This window comes from Pinus tabuliformis, chromosome 3_1, assembly GCF_031772625.1.
Source record: "Pinus tabuliformis cultivar Carrire ecotype Pingquan chromosome 3_1, CPIR1, whole genome shotgun sequence".
Taxonomy (NCBI): domain Eukaryota; kingdom Viridiplantae; phylum Streptophyta; class Pinopsida; order Pinales; family Pinaceae; genus Pinus; species Pinus tabuliformis.
Genome location: NC_142301.1, coordinates 416,200,678 through 416,220,141, shown reverse-complemented (window position 1 = coordinate 416,220,141; position 19,464 = coordinate 416,200,678).

Genomic DNA, 19,464 nt, shown 5'->3' with positions numbered 1-19,464 from the left:
TTTGACCCTGTGCACAAGTCGCTACGCGCACTTTCCCGTACCTTGCAGCCTGATATACTGCCTTCGCGCAACCCTACCAAGGGGTTGAATGTCACACTCTGTGTTATTACCCAAGACCTCAATGTTGTTCCAACGTTAGTTAATTAACTTTGCCTACTTGATTTCTTTAAGGATACTTAACAATATAAACCATTCAAATAGGTGCGCGCATTAAATAAACAGTATATTTGCAAATCATATCAAACATGCATTAACCCAAGAACAGATACACAGAATTATGATAAAAATTCTCTTTATTAATTCCTTCCTCAGTTACAGACTCGACTCCGCCTTGAGCACTCAGCTGCAAGGGTCTGCGCACTCAGCTGCAGAGCCTTCTCCTACTCTACGACCCAAAGACACACTTTACACTTGTGACTCAATCACTTAGACTTGTTACTCTTCTCTATCATTTTCTTTCTTTTACACTTAGAGCCTTGCTCTATTTATACAATCCCATGGTCCGCAAACCATGGGTAGGTCTATCCAGTCGACATTACATTACAAAACTAGGGTGGACAACCCTATGACTCTATTATACTTTCACGCCCTACGCCCACAATTCGCAGAGCTTTACAACAAAATTCGGTCAAAACTTGGGCTTTGAGCCCCAAAACATGCCTTGGGGGGATTCCATGCCCAACAGGCCCCCAACACAAACATTGTGACTCGCCCTTGAGTCACTCTATCGGCGTGAAAATATTTGCGTGGAATCCCTCCAACTGTTCTCGAACTGCGCGGAGGTCAGCAGCGCACTGAGTTGTTGCTTGCTGGATCTGCTGCATACACTGTTCCGAGACCTCTATGTCTGGAGTGCTTCTCTACATTAATGTGTGCATCCCCTATATGTGTGCGAGCTTGCCTTCGATGTCTGCTATGATGGTGAAGGCCTTGTCAATCCAAGGCTGGACGCACGCTTTTAGGACTACTTCCTTATGTCGTGCCACATCCACCTGCTCCTTCATTTCTTTAGCCTGCTGCATCCATGCAAGTGTCTGGGTGAGGACCACTATTTTTGCAGTTCCTCAGACACTGTCATACTATTGTTGGAGTTCTCGTGCCTTTGTCTCTAAGCGCTGGATGTTGGGGTCCTCCTGCAGAGTTGTGAGGACCTCAAGTGATTCTTCCAACATGCTGGTGTAGTCTCGCATTGCACCTCCGATTTCCTCTAATCCCGCTATGATAGCGCTAACGCACTGTTCTCTGACTTCTGAGGGAGTGGATGGCTATGCCTTTAACCACAGCTTGGCGATCTAAAGATTCAGCTCTAGCTGAACCTTTTTCATTTCCTCCTTGGCCTCGCAGACCTGTTGTTGGGAAAAGTATCTATTCAGAACGCCCCTATCCCACTCTAAGGTGTGACAGTGCCTTAGCAACAAACAAGGAAAACTATTTTCGTATTCTTCTTTATGAAATGTAAACGAAGAGGAAGGATGTAACTAACCTGTGTCTTGCGCTAGTTTGTTGATCCAATCGCTCTCCTCTTTGTTCGCTTCCCGCTGCCTGCTCTCTTACTCGCCCAGCTTCACCAAGTTCCTGCAAGATCACAGAAGAGGAAAACTACACAAAGACATAGATTTACATTCATAAATAGCTTAGGATCAGATTTAAGCTAAACATGCAAATATAACAAAACATCATTGATACACAAGCATGTAGGAGAAACTCAAATAGTTTTATTGATATAATAAGAAAGTCCAAGAGGAGATACAACCAAGTGAGTCCCAATCCAGCATCTACCTCCCAGCAAAGGAATCCCTTCCTCACCTCCAACAAAGCATAAATCACCCAATGCACTAATCTCAATCTCAAAACCAACAGCAATTCTCTGCAAAGTAAAAAATTCCAGCCTCTGGATCTCTGGGATGAGGGATCCATATATAGATGTAAGCAGAGAAGATGAGTCAACTTATGTTTTGACTTGTGGCTTCTCTCTGTCAATTCTTGCTTCCACTTGGAGACTGAGAGCCTCTTACTCATCCCTGGTCGAATTCAGTGAGGCAAGTGTCATTAGAGAAGATTCTGGAAGCTTCCATTGCCTTTCCACCTCGTTGAATGACTTTTCCATTTGTCATTTCCGGCTCAACGCACCCTGGTAGTGCATTCACCTGCGTTGCAACGCACCTAGCTAGTGTACTGGGAAGCTTTGCAATGCAGGCAGCTAGTGGAGCATCTGAATTGATCCTGATTTGACTAGTTTTGAGTAGTTTTTGGTGGAGAACTTCTGGGAGAAGCTGTCACTGGTTGACCTTGTTCCTTTAGAGGCAGGAACAACACTTTTAGGGACTTTGGATCCCTTGGATTATGGACATTTCATGCTCAAAGCTGTAAGGCACAAAAATGTCTATAACAGTTGCCCCCTAAAGTATGAGGCTGTTTATCGGGTGAAATGATTTATTAGGAGGATCCGAAGTTCTTTCAATGCTGGGAGGAGACCTGTAATAAGATACAATACAATACATCATTTTCATACTATTTTCATGATCTAGCTGAGGCGGGCATTCCCATGCTCAGCTTTATAAATTCATTTTCATGTACATAGGACAGACAATCGTCTGATGGTAGACTGATGATTCTGGTGAAGTCATCATCCCTTTTGGTAGGATGATTATCTGTGCTGCAATGCTGTACATTTCAATGTCTTTATTTTTCCTGAATATATATCGCAGCCCGGATGGATGAAACTAGATCCGGGGTCTTCAATCTCGTCCGATCTTCACTCAAAGTACAAGTCGATCCATGTGAGAATTGTTTTGAAGTCGAACATGGAAAGACATCGCTTGATTACCAGTTGATGATGTAAACTGTTAACAAGCGCGAGAGGAATCACCGATAATGATGATGACCCTCAAGCTACTGCAGTACAATTCACGTGGTGTGAATAAAGGACTTGGCGTCGAACACCATGCAAAATCTTTCGGTCGAAGGTCATTGATGTATACCTGTCGCCGGAAGTGAGAAACTTGCCATTGAGGCATGCAAGCTTCAAAATACTGAAGGGGTGTTCCTAGATCAACTTCTTGGATAATGAGCTGATGTCGACAAGAAGTGATCCGTCAAAGGAGGGCCTTAATGAATCCCACATCAATGACACGGAACGGAGCAAATGATTTTGATGGAGGTGAAAACGATCTGGTGATATATGGTTCAGGGTGGCGGTCATGAAATAATGAAGTATAATGTATGGTAGTGGATGGGACACGGGTGACTTCTGTGGATGACTTCTCTTGAACATGTCGGCGACACTTATGTGATGGATTGGTAGCATTTACCCCAAATGTGGATGGTATGGCGTGACCATGGTGATGTGACCGGTGAATGAAACAACCCAACCCGACTCAGGCACGGAGTGGAAGTGTCATGTTCAAGAGCGACTTGCTACCAAAAAAGATTCTTTGAGTTTTTCCCAATTTTTCCCCAGTCATTGTTGACCAGTACCTCTTTATTTTTGTCAAGCTTGAGGAGGATAACATATGCTTGTTCTATAATTTTCCCTTCGGGCAAACCCATCGCTATGTTTTAACGAGCCTAGCGATAGTGAAACTCGTTCTCGTCTAAAGACAAGTTTGTCGCTATTTAATGTTTTTAACGAGTCTAACGACAAAGATAACTCGGTCCTTTTCAATTTTAGAGAGTCTGAAAAGGTACGTAAAGTTAACTCCGGAATTCCTTTTTCATCATTTAATCCCTTAAGTCCGAAAAAGTATAAAATAATACAGAAGGGATGAATTTTTGATAGTTTTAACGAGCCGAACAAAACAAGCACTCGATCTTTTTGTGCAATAATCCCTCAGGTCCAAAAAGATTAAAATCTAGAAGAGGGATAGCACTTCCGGTCGCTTTAACGAGCTAGAAGGCCAAACCTCAGCAATCTTTTCATATTTTACGAGTCAGATGAAAAGAGCTTAAAGAAGACTCGTCTTTTGAGTAACGAGTGATAGAATGGGTAGTAGCTGATTCCAGGTAAGGTTTGGAATTTTCCAATCACGGCAGTGTCACAAGGATGGCTATTGAAATCACTCTTTGCAGCTGTTCCTCAAAATGAGTAAACAATCAAATGGAGGTGAATGATCAGCCAATGGAAAAGTGGAGGTGACGGTGCAAACACGACCAAGGCTTTAATGGCTGATAATGTTACATTCACGGTGGTTATTTACCGGAGGATAGTTCATTTTTTAACGAGCTTAAACGCGGATTGAAACACTTGCTCGGTCTTATGTTTATTTTTTAACGAGCATGAACTATGTGCTAAAACTGCTCGATTAATCCAGTCATATGATAAGAATGTCTCATATAAAACGGCAACATTTAGATTTTTGCCCCACATCCTTTCTTTATGCAAGTTAGGTGACGACTAATCCTACGAGTTTAAAGGGTTAGCCTACAGGTTTAAAGGGAGGACCTAAAAATTTAAAAAATAAATAGACGCCCCTTGCTTGCACTCTAAAAGGGTTGCATGCCCCAAGGTATAAAGTATGGTTTCAAGATTACCCCTTCTTTAGTCCAATAAAACATTTGTTTTACCGGGAGAGGCCTACCTCTTACAGGTTACCCAAAGATTGTTCTATTCGCGGTGCAAACAAAACACTTCTTCAGCGATATCTACCGAGATAAACAAAGGCGAGTGACTCAGTTCTGCCAACTCACATAACTTTGACAAGAGAATCTTATTCTAGAATAACCCCTCTTCCAATCACGGATGGGGTACAGACTAGTCATATTCTCCCGCGGAAACCTACCCTATACCCGAAGTTTTCCTGCCGAAGCAGACCAGGACGCATGCCCCCTGGGTTTCAGTCATGTCCTTCTGGATTACTCGTGCTCATCGGGAGGACGGACCGTGGGTTGAGACATTTCTTGCGTGAAGAGACCATTCAGGGATGGTATATGACTATTTGCTATGCGTGATCCGGGAAATGAAAGTTGGTCCACAAGCTTGACTACTCTTCCTTCGTGCGGAAAACACATTACTCTAAAGAGTGAGGATATGATGGCTCCCATGCAATAAATATAGTCTCGTCCAAGGAGTAGGTTATAATCCAAGGGTCCTTGAACGACCATTACGTTCATTTGAACTGTCTTCCCTCTCAATGTTATAGGCACATTGGGAAGGATCCCTAAAGGTCGACTGGTTCCTTTATCAAAGCCTGTCAGATTTCTCATCTCAGGCAAAAGCGATGGCGAACCAAGCGCTTTCCAAGCAGTAGAGGAAAGGATACTCACAGAAGCCCCTTCATCAATGATGGTACCAGCCATGACCATTCTATATATTTGGACGATAATTCTGAATGGTATGCTTGCTAGTAAACAGGGTCTGTCTAGTTGATTCCAGTCGAAGGAGACAACTAGGTTTCTTGGAGGTGGGACCGAGTAGACGGCCGGGTACGGCTCTGACGAACTTCCTTCCTGCGGTAAAGGAATGGGTAGATTGCCCCCTTGTTCATTGGAGTCTGTGTTGATGAAGAGAATTTGGACGGTGTCATCCTTGTTCTCTTCAGTGACTGTATCATTCGAAGATAAAACCTCTGAAGGCAATACCGGGTCAACTGCCGCCTCGACCTTTTGACTTTCGTCTGGTATGGATTCAGATGGTTCATCCTCAATGATAGATGCTTCAGCTGACCACCTGAGCGGGCCAGCTGGATTCTCAACTAACGAAGGACTCGGCAAGAGTTTATTATATCCAGGAGGAAGTCGTAACGGTGAAACCGGACGATCATCCAAAACTCTTTTAGCTTCGTCTAAGAAGGGACAATGGTGGAGGGCATGATCGCCTTCGCACAGTCTACAGGGAAATCTAGCTTTCCCTTTTTGTCCTGGGGCTTCACTTTCGCTAGTTGACGGTGTGCTTTCAACATGATCACCAGAGGTTGACGACACCGGATTGTGCAAACGGGGAGACCAGTCCCTTAGTATCCGGGGGATGCAAGGACAATCTCTGTGAAAGTGGTCTCCCTTGCAAATGACACATGGCGATTTAGGCCTGGTCAGTGCAGTGTGTGGATTTTCGTTAGACGACATTTGTTTCCCTCCATTCGCCTTTGGCTCCTTCTTCTTCTTCTCTTTCTTCTTCTTTCCCTTCTTCTCCTTAGGAACTTGACTTTTGGCTTTTCCAGCCCCATCAAGCGAAGAGGAAGGAGGAGAAGAAGAATTAGAGGAAGTAGAAGGTTGGTGGGTAACTCTGGATTCGTCTAATTGTCGATTCGATTGTTCAGGAATAGTGGTGTTCTGAATGACATTGGTTGAGAAGAGCCAGACTGGCAAGCCAATTGTCAGTCCTGGAAGCGACAATGTGGCCATATGGGGTGCACCAACATCTCCCCAAGAGGAGAAAGGGCTAGGATTTCCACCAAGGGGAATTCCTTGGTTGGTAGACTCCATTTTCTCAACCTAAAGATCAACGTAGGAAAAGGGTGATGAATATTCCGTTTAAAATAAATTTTTAGACGCTTTAGACACAACTTGTTTTTTCAATTTTAAAGAGTCGAGAAAAAACAAAAGATGACTCTAGTCTCCTTCGATTTTTAATGAGCCTGAAGTGACAAGTGCTCAGATGGACCTTTTCCGTTAAGGAGTCTGAAAAGGAACGAAAGGGACTGCTCTGGAGATCTAGGTAGAGGGTGTACCAAACCAATCACAAAACTGCAGAATACGTTTTACGGTACGGCAGTCAATCTTCCCGAATGCTGTGTTCAGTGCATTGCGATTAGTAGGGCGGCCGACACGGCTTCCTATGGATAAAAGGTTTTAAGCCTATAGGGGTCTCCCAATATATACTCGACGGTACGTGGGAGCACAAGTCCGTACTGGCAGCTATCGACTCACCGTGGAGGAATCACCCAACCACTCATCGACAATTACCAGGTTTTATGACGCCGGAACACGTCTCTAGCCTAGACCTCTATGTTGTGCGTTAAGTTCCAAAGCGTTGTTAGATTCATTCAATTTATTTTATGTTGATCTTTCTTAGAAGTTTGTCTTTTGGGTTCACCACGAGATGTAGATGTAATTCCTAAATGCAATCTAAAGATGATAAGCAAATCTTTTATCTCTTTTCGACAATGAAAATCCTAGCTACAAGGGGAAAAGAAAGACACAATCTTTTCTCAAAGAGCAAAGAGCACACTGTAAATGCACTTTTCCTAAATCAAGCCATACAAACTATCAATATGCAAATGCACAAGTGCATGTATTTGTTTTTCACTTTCTTAATATTGATGCCTAAAAAGAAAGTTGATGTACAAATTTGAATTCGCTTTCAAATGACAAATACAAACAAGCTTCTTTTCGAAATCAAAAGGTAGAAATGATTACGACACTTTACGATTTTCGAAATAAACACTTGTTTCGACACTAGAAAGTGACAAATTCAAACCAAAGGCAAAAGTAAAAGCATAATCGACTGTCAACAGCAAATAAACTTTCTCCTAAGACCAAAATCGACAGTTACGACAGATCTAAATCAGAGGACGACAGTATGACTATTTCACTTTTGCAATGGAAAACTGTAAATGATGCCACAAACACATAAAAACACCTACAGTCTTTTTGTACAAAGGAGGCGGAATTAAGGCAGAGAAAAGGGGTTTTTAGATAGGTACCTACACTGATCAGAAGCTGCAAAAATCAAAGACAAAACTGGACAAAATGAAGCAAAGAACCTCAGCTGCACAGGGCAAGGCTGATCAACACACCTGTTGCACAGAGAAACTGAATTGCAGCACAGGTAGCCCTCTCGGGACCTGCGTTGAAATGCAGAGTCTCTTCACAGAGCCTGCGCTGGGGCAGAAACGAGACTTCTATCCGGGTTCTGGGTCACGGTTTGCAGTTTAATCTATGGTTTTTGGCCGAGTAAAAGCAATCAGTAAGGTACAATCAGAGGGATGATTTAAAGGAGGACTAAGAGCTATCACAAAGGGAAATTAGAGCATTTGTGTATCAATTGTTCAGATCATAAACAGGCCCAGTGAATGGACTAGAGTAGCAGATCTCTACCTTACATTTGTAAATGGAAAATGCAGTTCGATTCGCCACTCCTGAGTTTATGATATGAACAACAATAGAAACACAAATAAACTAACTAGACACGCTCCCCAGCGGAGTCGCCATTTTGTTGTTGGGAAAAGTATCTATTCAGAATGCCCCTATCCCACTCTAAGGTGTGACAGTGCCTTAGCAACAAACAAGGAAAACTATTTTTGTATTCTTCTTTATGAAATGTAAACGAAGAGGAAGGATGTAACTAACCTGTGTCTTGCGCTAGTTTGTTGATCCAATCGCTCTCCTCTTTGTTCGCTTCCCGCTGCCTGCTCTCTTACTCGCCCAGCTTCACCAAGTTCCTGCAAGATCACAGAAGAGGAAAACTACACAAAGACATAGATTTACATTCATAAATAGCTTAGGATCAGATTTAAGCTAAACATGCAAATATAACAAAACATCATTGATACACAAGCATGTAGGAGAAACTCAAATAGTTTTATTGATATAATAAGAAAGTCCAAGAGGAGATACAACCAAGTGAGTCCCGATCCAGCATCTACCTCCCAGCAAAGGAATCCCTTCCTCACCTCCAACAAAGCATAAATCACCCAATGCACTAATCTCAATCTCAAAACCAACAACAATTCTCTGCAAAGTACAAAATTCCAGCCTCTGGATCTCTGGGATGAGGGATCCATATATAGATGTAAGCAGAGAAGATGAGTCAGCTTATGTTTTGACTTGTGGCTTCTCTCTGTCAGTTCTTACTTCCACTTGGAGACTGAGAGCCTCTTACTCATCCCTGGTCGAATTCAGTGAGGCAAGTGTCATTAGAGAAGATTCTGGAAGCTTCCATTGCCTTTCCACCTCGTTGAATGACTTTTCCATTTGTCATTTCCCGCTCAACGCACCCTGGTAGTGCATTCACCTGCGTTGCAACGCACCTAGCTAGTGTACTGGGGTGCTTTGCAATGCAGGCAGCTAGTGGAGCATCTAAATTGATCCTGATTTGACTAGTTCTGAGTAGTTTTTGGTGGAGAACTTCTGGGAGAAGCTGTCACTGGTTGACCTTGTTCCTTTAGAGGCAGGAAAAACACTTTTAGGGACTTTGGATCCCTTGGATTATGGACATTTCATGCTCAAAGCTGTAAGGCACAAAAATGTCTATAACAAGACCCTTGCTACTAACCTGTGGATCTGCGCCTTTGCTGGTATATCTACTAGGATGGCCAACTCTGGGACGCTTCGGCAGGCGTCGTCGATCACCTGCACTAGCTGTTGATTTTGCAACACCAATTTGTCATGTTGCAAGCTTATATGTTCCATATTTATCTTTTGCTCACTGAGGACTTGGAGCATGCAGCTTTCTGTAGCTTGCAACTCTGCAGTTATCCCATACTGTAACACATATAATGTCTCATGTGGGAAGGAAGTGAGATTAACACTGAGACCTTTCAGCGTGTTACCCGAAGGCCTGTTGGCCTTATTTGAGGTCACCAGTGCCCCTTCCAACAACACTATTGTCTCTGTCACCCGCACGCGCAACATCTTCTTTGCTACTGTGGATCCAACTGCGAGGTTGGTCGAAAGGGTACCAACCTGAGGGGGGTGCACCTGTAATTCCTGCAACTGCGCTTTGAGGGCCCCCAACACAATCTGGTTCTCTTGCATGAAATCTTGGAGAGAGTCATCGGTGACATCACACATCGTCTCGCCGATGTCATGCAGATCACCCTCGGTTAGGGTGATCAAGTCAAAGGACAACTTCGAGGCCTTGACCTTCTTTCGTGACCCTGGCCGCTCTGCTGGGTCTTGGTGCTTCAGCTGTGTGGACTCGGTTTGTGGGTCCACGCCTCCTTCTATGTTTTTGCTTCCTCTGCTTCCTTCCCCTACGAAGGCATTGTTTGGCCCTCACCTGTCTTTGCAGCTGCTGCTTGTGTTGCTACTGCTGCTGCAGCCTTTTCCTGCTTAGCTGCTTTTTGTGTCGCATCCTACACTGCCCACACTTCTGCTGCTATTGTTTCCTTGATTTTTCGACCAACTGTGCGATGCACAACTTGGCCTCATCTTTCTTCTTTTGCATTGTCGACTTCTCAATTTCTGCAATGTCTGGAGCGCGTCGTTCCAACGGCCATGCCTCGAAGACATTGAAAATGGCGTCGTCAGTGGCTACAAAGGGTAGCTTTGTCCACTGCTTCATTGGATCCTTGCACACCCTAATATATATGTTATGCATATCTGCCTTAAATTCTGCAAAACTCTGCAGACTGTTGTAAATCGTGGGTGACAACCGCGGCTTACGGTTTATCCACATTCAAATGTGCATCTCCATGAGCACCCAAAAGATCTTGCTATCGCGTATCCTATTGGCATCCTTCATGGCTTAGAGTGAAGTGTACTTCATGGCCTCCAGTAAATCTCTTTCAATTATGGGGAATTGACTATCCTCCGGCAATTCCCCAGCTATGAGCACTATGGATAGCAACAACCATGCATAGTGGAACGTTTTTCCCTGTTCCTCAGCTTCGCGGCCATTCCCTAAAATTTCTTTGATGATGAATTCAGACCAGTTAAATTGGACTCCCTCTGCGTACTTCTCGGCCAGTGCGACCACCGGCTTCGATACCTCATTTGCGCGGCACTTGCGCATAACTTTTCCTGCGAGGATTTGGGTTGCTAGGCATATGGCTTTGTCCTTGATGTTGGAGATGATGTAGCCCCTCTTCTTCTTTTCTAGCTTGTACTTCTTCTTAATAGCCTCCACGATGGCCAAATCACTGCCCTTCCAATCTGATATGGCCGTGGGGTCCTCTCCTTTGTATGGAAGCTGGGAGACGCGATGAATCAAGTCTGTCGTGATGGGGATGGGCTCCTCCAGCCATAAGCACCCATCATGCACCAGGCAGAGTAGCTGCCTGATGATGAAAATGGTTATTGGGGCATGGTGGAAATGCGGCACCCAAAGTAGGTTCAGTAGCCCGGCCTTCTCCACTCCGCGCAACCACTTTCACAGCTCTAATGTTGTCACCACCCCTGTGGTGTTCTGCTTCATGAGGTTTCCGGTCTCAAGGTGAGGGAACTTCTCGTGGTTAGCGAGGTCCCAATATTCGAATTTCATGGTTGGCATGCAGCCTAGGTGCATGCCTTCAAACCTAATTCCATCTGGGAGGAGCGGGGTCTGGAGCGAGCTCTTGGTCTCATCCAGGTCTTTGGGCACTTTGGCCTTCCCTTTTCATGGGGGGACATAGTTGGATAATTTTTTCGCAGAGTGCGTAACCTAAGTATCCACCTCCATGGATTCATCTTCTTCTTCTGCGATGATAAGCTCCTACAAATCTTCTTCTTCTTCATTTGTTTCTATAGTGATAGCTTTCCCCTTCTCCTCCATCGACAGTTTGCTGCGTAGCGGGTTCTGTGGGGACACGCGTATGGGAGCCATTCCTTGTTTGTCCTTCTTGGGTCTTGGCATGTACCGTGATTTCAGGATTTCTACCACAATCTCGGCACCTTCTGGAACATCCCCCACAGTTAGGGCTTGTGCGGCCTCCTCGGCGGTCACTTCTGCTATCTCCATACCATCCTTAGTTGTTGTCATTGTATATGTGCTGCAATCTATCACTCGCAAACTCAAGGGCTCAATCAATGCTCAGCTCACAACACTCAGGGTTCTGCTCAATCACTCAATTCGCAAATGACCAAGTGTTGTTTTTTGGGTAGCCCTTTGTATTTTATAGCGCTTTTTGAATTCGAATTCAACCATTCCCCCCAATTCTGGTTCATGAATTCTTTCTTAGCAGTAGATTTTCCCAAATCTTGCCCATAAATCGCGTCTTAAATTCCTGCCACCCACTCCATTTGGCCTCAAGTCGAGCATCCCATTGTGAATAGTGACTTCAACAGTCACTTTTTGGCCAACTCATGTGGCAACGCAGCCCCCCATGCGCAGTCGTGGACCTTGTGACTCTTTTCTTCTGCGCACATCTCCAATATCGTGCAGCTCCCGGGCAAAATAGTTTATAGTCACGTGCTCCCTTCCAACTTCCTGGAGTGCTAATACTATATTTATATCGACTATTCAGGTGGCCGCACCACCTGTGTAGAGTTCCATCCTGCCCTCCATCATGGTTCCTAGAGAATCCCCACCTTTTATTGTTACGGTCGGCATCACGCACTTCACCATTTGCAACGTGCTACCCTGGTCACTATGCTTAGCAATATGCAGTCCAAGCCAAGGCATCAGACTAATCAATTCACAGCAATAGTTCTCAAACTTATCAGCATGATTGTACGCACCTTGCCTTACCATCCTAGTTTTTTCAGCAAGAAAATATTCCTTGATCTCGTCCTCCAGCTTCTTGACTTCTGCATCCACCAGTGCACTTTTCTTTCTTAACCGTACCCTTTCTTCTTCAAGTTCTTGGAGTCTAAGGTTTCCCTGTTGGATTTCTTCCTCAAGTCCCATGCGTTCTGTTTCTTGTGGCTGTGTGATTCCTTCTTTCCAGGCTTCGCGAACCATCATATCTACGAGTGCTACTATGCATAGACTAGGCTTTGCATGCTCCATAGGGATTACAGCTTCTGCTTCATACTTCAGCTTCAGAAGTGATCGTGTAGTCAAGGTTTTGCACATGGTCCTATAAGCCCATAGAACCGATGGTATGCACAAGTCGCAGTCAGTTCGCTTCACATGGTGGACCACGTTCAGTGCTTCGCGTACTTTGTCAAAAGCTTTTGCGTGAATATGCTTTTGCATGCTTGGTCTTACCATACTTCCTGGTCGTCGTTTGTGTCATTGCCTTTCCCGTTCCTGCTTGTCGATTATGTTTGCTACCGTTTGGATGGTGTGCCTTCGTGTAGGTTGCGCACCATACGCCTGTACCCATCTAGACAGGTGGGTGCACAAGCTGTTTCGTCCATCATACTTGGCTTTCATCCACATCTGAGGCTTCCCAAATCATAGGCGCATCATCCTTTTGCATTCACACCAATCCTCAAAAATTTTGCCGGTGGGTATCTCACCACCTTGCGGGCGTAACGCGCAATATCCATTTCAGAGCATCGAACCACTGTTGTTCCGGCACTTCCTTTTCAAATTTGTTCAAGAAGTCATCCACCTCGCTCAACCCATCATACATAGGTAGATCTCTTACCTCTATTACCACGCAGCACAATGACCTTGTCATCATGTTACAGTTGAGCGTGGTTACCTCGTGTAACTGGTTCTGCCATCGTTCTATTTCCTCATCCAAATCTGAGGTGCAGGAGCTTTCACGCTCCCACAAGAGTCTTCCATCCGCTGTTGGATTCACCCAGTCCTGCTCCCGCGTGGTTATCTTGTAAATACAGTCTAGATCATCATCGCTATCGTAGTCACGCATCGGCTCTATGTAGCACGATCCTTCCGCAGGGTCTAAAGGTACCACTATGCGTAGTGACTTTTTCTCAAAAATCATCTTGCATTTCTTTAGATTTATCACTCCATTTCTTTAGATTTATCACTCCATTCATGTGAGTGGCCCAATCTATTCCTAGTAGCGTAGGATAGGGATTTCTGTCATCAACAATCTCTATCACTTCGAAATCTACAAGCGTGCTCGCACCTTCAATATCTATCATTATTCCCTGCAATCTCCCATAGGTAGGACCTTTTGTTGATTCGCCATTCACAATTGAATAGGAGACCATTTCAACGCAGGCTTGCCCATGCGCTCCCATGTCTGCTTTGGCAAGACGTTCGTGTCCAATTGATCTGAAAATGGGGCGTTAAAGGCTTCTTGTCAAGATTACAAGAACCTCTCCCACTTCCAAAGCTTAAATGTTCCCAAGACCTAGTGATTAACCAAATGCGGAATTAATAATGCTTGAAAATAGGTGTATGCTTATGTTTGTTTCAAAACTGGTTATGTGCTTTGAGTTCACTTGCTTGTGCTAATATAGAATATAGATGACAATAAGTAAAGCAGCAAATAAGAAATGATGCAATGCAACAATAAGCAATAACACATAACAGCAATATTAATTTGGAGTTCACCCAAAACTCTTGGGCTACATCTCCTTGAGCTCTAGTCAACTCGACTAGGATCTTTGGGATTATGGAAAAGTCCTTTTTACAATTTCCACGCTCAAATCCATTATATTACACAAAAACAATGGGCTTAGAACACCATCTCATCCCTGGCTCTAAAGCTCTCAGGATTTCTGGCTCTGGCTTTTGCTCTGGCTCTTGGCTCTGGCTCAGGCTATGGCTCTGGCTCTAGCTCATGGCTCTGGCTCATGGCTCTGGCTCTCGCTCTCGCTCTTGCCCTCACTCTTGCTCTTGGATCTCGAATATGGCTTCTCTGAGCTCTCTCTCGGCCTCTGTGTGCATCAATGGATCGCTTGACCTCCAAGCGCCCCTTAGCAACCTTCCAATAGCCCTCAGCAATCTCTGTTGCTGTCAATTAAGATTTCTAGTTCACTCGACCTCCAAGTGACCCTCAAAACTCTCTGATGTTGTCTACTTATGCCTGCCTCTGCTCTTAATTGTGCTCTCTAGCTTCCCCAGTTGTTTCTTCGCGTGTTATCATCCCTCTGCAGCCGTACGACTTCTCTGCGCGTTGTCTGTTCGACTGCCATTTGTATTTGAGGCTCTGTGGCTTCAAAAACATAATTTCCTGCCAAAAACACTTGCTTACAGTGTGGCATGATGATCAGGAGCTGTTACAAGGGATCGGGGCTGTTTTCCAGGCAAAAAGCCAAACATGGAGAAAAATCCAATACACAGAGAGTTACTGGAAAATACACTGTCGGGCATGAATTCCAGACGTGAAATTCCATCAAATCGTCCCTAAAAACCCTATCAGGTCCGCCATTAGGTAGCATATCGCATCGCATAGGTGGATTGGTCAAAACCCTAAATACACGGGAAAACACTAAAAAACCCGTCAAAATGCTTTCTATCGGACTTCAAATATTATCGCATCCGCCCTATAATCATATCGGGTCCGCCTTCGGTCACTATCGCAAGCCCCACCGTTGATCTATGTGATCTCCAATCCAATGGATGATATTCATTTTCAGGTGGCTTAGGAGTACGGAGATTACCTACCCGTAAAGGCAGTTTCTCTCTCTCCTCCGCCAGCCATGCGTCATCCATTGTATGGGATCAAGCGGAGCCAGCCCAATACCACTTACCGCATAAGGCCCACCTGAAATCCCACTTACGGAACTCAAATAATATAGGGCCACTTCTAAAATTCCTTTCGGGTCCAGCTTTATCACTTCAGGGCATTTTCCTTTATATTTCGTCTTTTCTATCAAAATCCGCTAATACACAGAAAACTCGACAAACACCCTTTTATCGGAACTCAAAATTTATAAATTGCGCTTATAAAATCTGTCGGGTCCGACGATCGCAAGTCGCATGTTATTGCACCTTTATATTGTTGCAATGCTATATATCACAATCGCATGTCGCACAACCCTGAGGGTCCTTCCCTTACCTTGTGGCATCACCGACGTCGATCCGCCGATCATTGCAGTGGCATGTCACAATGGCCTGGGGTCCTGTCATCAGGCGAAGGCTTACCTCCAATGCAATAAGTTAGAGGTCACAATTGGAGGTTCCTTTTGCCTCTGTGTTAAGTCCTCTTCTCGACCCATCTCCAATGCGATTTCCCTTTATAAGGTTTTTTTGCCATTTTTGAAGATTTTGCCTCTTTTTCCAAAGAAAAAGGGGCAAGTTCTTTCTACGATAACTTCTGCCTCTGAATTCCATTTTATCCCTTTCAATTTGTAGTAGATTTAGAAGGAAAAGATCTCTACAATGGGGCTATTTCCAGTAACATCCTTGGACTTCCATTTTCCTCTGTGAGGAACACTTAGACTTAGAAGTCTATCCAAAATCCATTTTGGATCAAGCCTTCCCACTAAAGAACTTTTAATCTCCAAAAGATTGACTTACTGATCTAAACAGTAAATGAGAGTAACAACACCCTCTTCTTTTAGCCTCCATACACTTGCCTTGCATAGTGCCTCTGAACCAAAGCCTTTGACCACTCTCCTTCCTGGATGTGTTGGTCTTCTTGGGAAGAACTGCCTTCCTCCTTGCCTTCCTACAGAACTCCTGCTAAAATGGTCATAGAAGGTAGTTTGAAATTCTCTGCCTTGATCATTGATCCAAAGTGGCTCAAACAAATGTGAAGTACATCTTCTCCACAAAACTTTCATTTGTACCTGTTTGACAAGCTGTCAATAACAACTGTTAACAAAAACAAAAATACAGACAAAAATTGGATGGCCTAAACTCCTACTTCAACAAAAGAAATAGATTTCACATCTTGTGAACACCTCCATGTCTTACATCTGCATACAAATGATGGACCATATAACAAGCCCCAAAACATGCCTTTAAAACAAATGACCCTTCAAGTCAAGCATGTAGAAAAAGACCATTAGGACTCTTTTTGAAAAGATGAAATACTTCATCATTATCTCCATCTTGGAGACCACATCAACTTTTCTCAAGTCAATATTACATGCATGTTACAACAAAGCAATCAACCCTTCAAGTTAATTACACACACATGTTCAAAAACAACAAAATCATTAGCATCCCTGTGTTAATGCACATCAAGCTCATGCATGCATTTCATCTTTCAACTTTCGCTTAAGCACACTGTACTTTCAAAGCTGAAATGAAATATAATGTTGCAGCAACAAAGTGAGTCTCCTACTCAACTTCTCCATTCACCTTCTTGGTAAAATCCTACAACTTGCATTCCATTAACAAAGAAATGCAAATAGATGCATCAATATACATGCAATCTTAATTGGATAAGAACCCTAACCATTTCTCACCAATCCCTTTCAAAGGTACTACCTATGTCTGAGCATCAGGATCAACATGTTAATCATCCTAAAACACATCATCCATGGAAACTTCCTTTCCATTTCTACCATCTTCTCTTTCCACCTTCTTCATCTTTTGTGGAAGCATTGTTGGATTTAGAGTCCAACATTTTGCAGCAAGATGCCCTTGCTTATGGCAGTAAGTGCACTGCATGTGCATCCTCTTGACAGCACAACTTGCCTTGTCCAATGGAACTTTGGCTTCTTGCTTCCGTTCCTTCAAAAATTTCCTATATATGGCCATTCTCTTCGAACATCTAGAAACATTATGGTTATCCAAACCACAAAAGGAACATGCAATTCTTTTCCCATGCTTATGTGGAAATTTATCATGCTAAACATAAGCAAAAGGAAGATGATAAGAACTAGATTTATATATTTCTCTTTCACCTTTATTGCCTTCTTGAGGAGGTGACTCAAATGAAGAAGTGGCTCCCTTTGGAACACCATAAATCTCTTCAAGGCTGTTAGAGTTTCCAAAAATCTCTGGTTCAAGTGTGTGCTTCTGAACACTTGCATCCTACAAATGATGTTTCAAGCTACTGCATTCCTCCTTAATTAATCTTCACACTCTTGAGGTGGAAGACCTGCAATGAAACTCCTTCTTGGAGCTATTTCAATGGTCTTCATGACAGCTTTGTAACTTTCTCCATAAGTTTGTCCATAGCCAAGACCCAAATACTTAGGCCTTTCCTCAACTATTATTGGCTCAACAATACCCTGTGCATGTCTACCCAAGCCTTTTCCTTCATATCCCATCTTGTACATTAGCTTGGAACCTATGCCTCTAGTATGTTTTTCAAAAGAACCAATATAAGCATTCTTAGAAGAATTTGAAGACAAACTAGAATGGTTTACCTCTTCTTCAAGCTGATACTTAACCAAGGCTTATTTGGCAACAAAGAGCTGTGACTCCAGCTCATGCATCCTTTTCAGGTTCATATTTGCAATATGAAGTTGTCTCTCCATTTCCTACAATTTGTCAGAAAGCATCTACTTCTCTTCCTCCACGGAATTCAACTGCTCTCTAAGTATGCTTCTCTTCCTTCCATCCTCATACATTTCTCTCACCATATCCATAATGGTGGACAAGTCTTGCTTCATGTCTTCATCAAAGATGCTTGTGAAGAAAGCAGAATTTGAGGACTCACTTGTAGAAGCTGTCATTATTCCAATGAATAAAAGAACTTCAAACAAGATTAATAAAGTGCTTATCCAAGCAACGTTTTGCAACAAACCTCTTATGTTTCAAGGATTGCCTCAAGGTCCTCTGGGATAGAAGAATTTCTTCATCCCTTCTTCCTTCTTGTCCTTCCTGGAATGAGCTATCAATAGCTTTCCCTTCAACTCTACAAACTCAAACAATAGTCAGTCTGCAAACAAGCATACAATCAACCTCTAACTATTTAGACATCTTTCAGACAAGCAATCTTTTCTCTATCAATCAAGCATTCTAATGTATCCTTCTTTGAAGGTGTGGTTAATCAATCTCAGGCTTTGATACCACCTGATCTGAAAATGGGGTGCTAAAGGCTTCTTGTCAAGCTTGCAAGAACCTCTCCCACTTCCAAAGCTTAAATGTTCCCAAGATCTAGTGATTAACCAAATTTGGAATTAATAATGCTTGAAAATAGGTGTATGCTTATGTTTGTTTTAAAATTGGTTATGTGCTTTGAGTTCACTTGCTTATGCTGATATAGAATACAGATGAAAGTAAGTAAAGTAGCAAATAAGAAATGATGCAATGCAGTAATAAGCAATAACACATAACAGCAATATTAATTTGGAGTTCACCAAAAACTCTTGGGCTACATCTCCTTGAGCTCTAGTCAACTCGACTAGGCTCTCTAGGATTATGGAAAAGTAATTTTTACAAGCTCCACACTCAAATACACTATATTACATAGAAACAATGGGCTTAGAACACCATCTCACCCTTGGCTCTGAAGCTTTCAAGCTTTCTGGCTCTGGCTCTAGCTCTGGCTCTCGATTCTGGCTCTAGCTCTAGCTCTGGCTCTAGCTCGTGGCTCTAGCTTGTGGCTCTGGCTCTCGTTCTGGCTTTGGCTCTGGCTCTAGCTTTTGGCTCTTGGCTTTGGCTTCTCTGAGCTCTCTCTCGGCCTCTGCGTGCATCAATGGATCACTTGACCTCCAAGCACCCCTTAGCAACCTTCCAGTGGCCCTTAGTAATCTTTGTTGATGTCAATTGAGCTTTTTGGTTCACTCGACCTCCAAGTGACTCTCGAAACTCTTTGTTGATGTCTGTTTATGCCTGCCTCTACTCTCATTTATGCTCTCTGGCTCCTTTGAGGAATTTTCCCGGCCCTCTGGCTTCCCTAGACATTTCTCCACGTGTTATCAACCCTCTGCAGCCCTGCAGCTTCTCTGCACATTTTCTGTTCGACTGCCATCTAGCTCTTGGGCTCTATGGCTTCAAACACATCATTTCCTGCCAAAAACGCTCACTTGCAATGTGGCATGATGATCAGGAGTTGTTACAAGGGATCAGAGTCGTTTTCCAGGCAAAAATCTGAAAATGGAGAAAAATCCAATACA